Below are 4767 nucleotides of genomic sequence, written 5' to 3'. Positions count from 1 at the left end.
GAACAATATCTTCGACTTGACGATTTCCATTCCCTTGGGTATATTCCCAGCAGTGGAACAGCTGGGTCATATGGTAGATCTATCTTCAGCTGTTTGAGGAACCTCCAAACCATTTTCCATAGGGGTTGCACCATTTTGCATTCCCACCAACAATGTATGAGAGATCCTTTTTCTCCGCAACCACGCCAGCATTTGTCTTTCAGCGTCTTTTGGATTTTAGCCATCCTAACTGGGGTGAGATGGTATCTCAGTGTGGTTTTGATTTGCATTTCCCGGATGCTGAGTGATGTTGAGCATTTTTTCATATGTCTGTTGGCCATTTGTAAATCTTCCTTAGAGAAATGTCTACTTAGCTCTTTTGCCCATTTTTTAATTGGGTTGCTTGTTTTTTTTCTTGTAAAGTTGTTTGAGTTCCTTATATATTCTGGATATTAATCCTTTGTCAGATGTATATTTTGGACATATTTTTCTCCCACTCTGTTGGTTGTCTTTTAACTCTGTTAATAGCACAGGACAGGTTAATTAAGGTCGCTTAAATCTTCATCTTTTGCCGCACATCAGAACTCAGATGGCTGACTTTCTGCAGGATTTCTGATAGGAATCCAGCAGCGCTGGTTTCAAGGTTCACATTGACTCTTAAAGTTGTAACCTTCTTATCTAAAAGTTGCAGTCCACATGAAGTCCACAATGAGTGCAGCAAATGTGAGGTAGTCAAGCCTTAGAAAGGCTCAGTACTTCTGGCTTTCTACATGCAGAGGTGGGAGTTGTGTATCGCTGTATATTTCTGGTGGTCCTTGTGCTGTTTTCCTTGTTGTGGTGAACTTGGCCCCAGGAGGCCTATCCACACCACTAGTCACTGGGGTTTCTGTAACAATTTCTGGAGCAAGAGGAGTTTATAGTGGAGCTGATGTATTCCAGGGACCTGAAGATTTTTCTTTACCACCACCACCACCTTCTTCCCAGTTATCACTTGGATCTTCTCTCATTTATTATCATCTTCTTCCTTCTCACTTATTCGCATTGCCTGGACTCTGAGGCCGCTGTAATCAACCTTTTTGTTCAGATTCTTTCCACTCATCTTCATCCTTCTTCACTGCCTTGATGGTGCCCACAGTCTCTCCAGCACCCAGCCAGGCCACTGTACCCACCCTGCCAGCCACTGTGCCCAGGGCCCCTCTGCTCATGCTGGGGTCCACCACCTGGCTGCTCCAGTCCTTCCTCTTCTTCCTGTCCCTCCTGGCAAAGAAGTTTTCCAGGCTCAGCTCCTCCATCTTAGCCACGGCTGTGGCTTCCTTGGCCCAGAAGGGTGGGGCCAAGCGGTGGGCACTGCCCTTGGGACTCCAACCCACTTAGGCTCTTAATCAGAGGAGCAATAGCATCAGACCCATATTAGGTAAACTACTGATTGAGTTATATTGATTGATTATAGGGGTAGAAACTGCTGGTGGGAGACCAGGAAAGATGCAATGAGTGCCCAAGCTGGAGTCATTCTTCTGTTTGTTTATTCATTTATTATTTCATTCATTCAACAAAATTCACTGAGCTGCTACTGTGTGCCAAGCTCTCTTCTGGGCACTGGGAATACAGCAGAGAACAAACAGACAAAAATCCCTACTTTGTAGAGTTCACATTCCAGTTGGGGAGGCCAGCAATAAACTAGATAAATAAGTAAAATATATAGTATGTGCTATGGAATAAAAAAATAAAATAGGAAAGAATTTGAGATGTCAAGGGAAGGGTGGTGAGATTTCAGAAAGAAGAAACCTTACTGGGAAGATAACCTTTTGGGATAAAAACCTGAAGAAAGTAAACAGGCGACACAGTGTTTAGGAGAAAGCATTCCATGCAGAGAGAAGCTCAAGTGTAAAAGGGGGGAGGGGTGGGGCTAGAGCCAAGTGAGTGACTTCATGGGAAGACTGGTTAGAAATGAGATCAGAATAGTTAGGGGTGGCGGGGGTGTGCGACCAGATCCTCTAAGACCTGGTCAACTCCTGTAAGGACTTCAGCTTTTTCTGAGCTCAGAAACCACTGGAGGTTTTGGGCTGTGGGGTGCCATGGCCACAGGCTGCTCTACTGAGAATAGACTGAAGCTGGAGGTCACAGGCGTGAATGAATGAGTAGACCAGGTGAGAGATGGTGGTGGCTTGGGCCATAGTGGTGGCAGTGGTGGTTATGAGAAATGGTTAAATTCTGATTACATTTTGAAGGATTTGCTGATGGACCAGATGTGGGGAGTAAGACCAAGAGGAGTCCAGAATGACTCGTTGCTGTGGGAAGTTGTGGGCATGGAAAGGATGGCACAGATGTGAGGGAGAACATGAGGAAAAGAGATTGGAGGTGATATGATTGAGGTGGCACTGGAGAGACTCTGAACTTATTGATTCCATTAACAGATGGGGAGTACCAGCGGAGGGGGGACTGTGTTTTAGGACAAGATGTGGACTTTTGTTTGGAACAGAATTTTTCAGTTTCAAGATAAATGTTCACTATTGAATTTTCAAAGTATGTTCTCTTTCTAGAAAATTTAGGGTACATGTGCTTCATATTTTTAAAGGAAGATAGAAAAAATCATTTGGGTTCCTGTGGAAAGCTAGGTATCATTTCCCATCCTTCTGAGTTAGGTTTTAACATATGAGTTTCATTATTGTATTTGAGATGCTCTCAAGTTTTCAAACATCCACAGGTTTTTTTAAGTACAAATTTCAGTATAAGCTTAAATTCAACAATGCGGTCTTTAAAAAAGCCTATTGATATTTTTGTTAACTTTTCTTCTGTTGTGGATCATCCATACTACTACTTCTCTCCAGTCTTATATCCCTTTATGTTCTTTCTAGATATAAAATTGAAGGAATAATAAAGAGTTGACTCTCCATCTTGATAGAGAAGGTGGTATGAAAAAGAAATAGAACTCATAAGGACATGTAAACAAAGACAGGACAGATAAAGAGAAATAAAGAGCAGAGAGTTTGAATCTTTCATAAAAAGTGGGAATAGGGCCGGCCCGTGGCTCACTCGGGAGAGTGCAGTGCTGATAACACCAAGGCCCCGGGTTCGGATCCCATATAGGATGGCCAGTTCGCTCACTGGCTGAGCGTGGTGCTGACAACACCAAGTCAAGGGTTAAGATCCCCTTACCGGTCATCTTTTAAAAAAAAAAAAAAAAAAAAGTGGGAATAAATTGAATTTTCAATCCTTATATATTCATCTGTAATGAATATAGGAATAGTATCCTTTGAAATAGGACTTCATTTGTGTCCATGCAGTATTATTAACAGTGCACTGTGCAGCTTTTGAAATGAAAATGCTACAATTGGAACATGTATTTTCAATTAATAGGTTTGATACAGCACCACTTTTAAGCTTCAGTCTCCATCTGACAGAGAGACCTTTAATATGCATTTGGCCAGCATTGAAACAAAGATTTAGCAATCTATATTTTTCTACCCCTGTTTTACTTGGAGCATCTGACCTAGCCTTCTGGAATGGCACCCCTGCACACTTGACTTCCTGTATCTTGGCTCTCATAAGTCTCAAAATATGAAAGTAGCAGCTTTCTGACAAGCTCTTCCTAATGGTGTTTTATTTCTGTGTAGTGAAATAAAATGAAAATTCAGGAAAAAATTATTTTGCCACTTTTCTCTTATTAACATTGTAGATAAATAAGGAACTTTGAATAATGAATTATAAGTCATTTCTTCTTTTATGATCTGGAAGCAAACCATATAAAAAAATTGTAAATGGCATTACTCTATAGCAATGAATGGCATTATTCTATAATGTGAAATATTATAATGCATGCCCAGCAAACAATTTAAAAATTTCTGGGCTGGCCAGTTGGCTCAGTTGGTTAGAACATGGTGCTGATAACACCAAAGCCCAGGGTTCAATCCTTGTACCAGCCAGCCACTGAGAAAAAAAAAATCTAGAGGGTGAACTTATACCTGCCCTTAATCATAGGTGTATCCAGTTATTCTCATAACACATGCCATATTATCTTTTAATTCAGAGTAATTTTCATTAATGTTAACAATAGATAACATTTACTAACACGTATAGTAAACTAGCATGTATAGTAAACATTGACTTTCTAGAAATATATTCCATTGTGAAATGCTTTGCAGCTGGCAAAGTTACATATAAAACGATCATAACAAAAAGGATGAATTGTTATACTAAGTGGTTTTGTGACAGCTGCTTAGATGTCTGAAAAAAAATGAGGAAGACAAACCTAGATCCCTGCCTTATCACTTAAGTAAATTTCAGTTGGATCAAAGGCTAAATGTAAAAAATGAACCATACATGTATTAGAAAATGACTGTTGTAAAGAATCTGACAGTGGAGAAGGACTTTCAATTAAGATACAAATCCCAGAAGCCATAAAAGAAAGGCTTGATACATTTGGCTACAGAAAAATTTAGGATATGTTCGTGATTAAATATACTATAAAACAAAGTCAAAAGACAAGTTAAAAACTGGGAAAAATTTGCAACAATAAGACAAATGGGGTAATTTCCTTAGTTGATAAGAATTCTTTCAAATAAATAAGAAAAATAGCAACTCAGTAGGAAAATGGGTAATGGATATGAGCAAGCAATTACAGAAATCGAAGTACAAATGACATGAACTTAAGAAAAGATATTCAGGGCCGGCCTGGTGGCGCACTGGATAGTGCGCCGCTTGGGAAGCGCGGCGGCGCTCCCGCCGAGGGTTCGGATCCCACATGCAGACCGGTTCCCGCTCACTGGCTGAGCGAGGCGCGGGGGCAAG

At 40.6% G+C, this 4767-nt stretch overlaps 1 protein-coding gene and 1 pseudogene across 1 annotated transcript in view; one reads left to right on the top strand and one right to left on the bottom strand.

Annotated features, from left to right (window-relative positions):
• The window catches only part of DIRC2 (disrupted in renal carcinoma 2), a gene marked incomplete at its 5' end in the record, with an annotated part of 76930 nt that overhangs the window by 14164 nt on the left and 57999 nt on the right, over positions 1–4767 (top strand). The gene's annotated exons all lie outside the window — the stretch shown is intronic.
• LOC103600822 overlaps positions 729–4767 on the bottom strand; it is a 7367-nt pseudogene continuing 3328 nt past the window's right edge.

The sequence above is a fragment of the Galeopterus variegatus genome, unplaced genomic scaffold, assembly GCF_000696425.1.
Source record: "Galeopterus variegatus unplaced genomic scaffold, G_variegatus-3.0.2 Scaffold3473, whole genome shotgun sequence".
Classification (NCBI taxonomy): domain Eukaryota; kingdom Metazoa; phylum Chordata; class Mammalia; order Dermoptera; family Cynocephalidae; genus Galeopterus; species Galeopterus variegatus.
The sequence above is the reverse complement of the archived record's forward strand: the minus strand, read 5'-3'. Positions and strand labels throughout refer to the sequence as shown.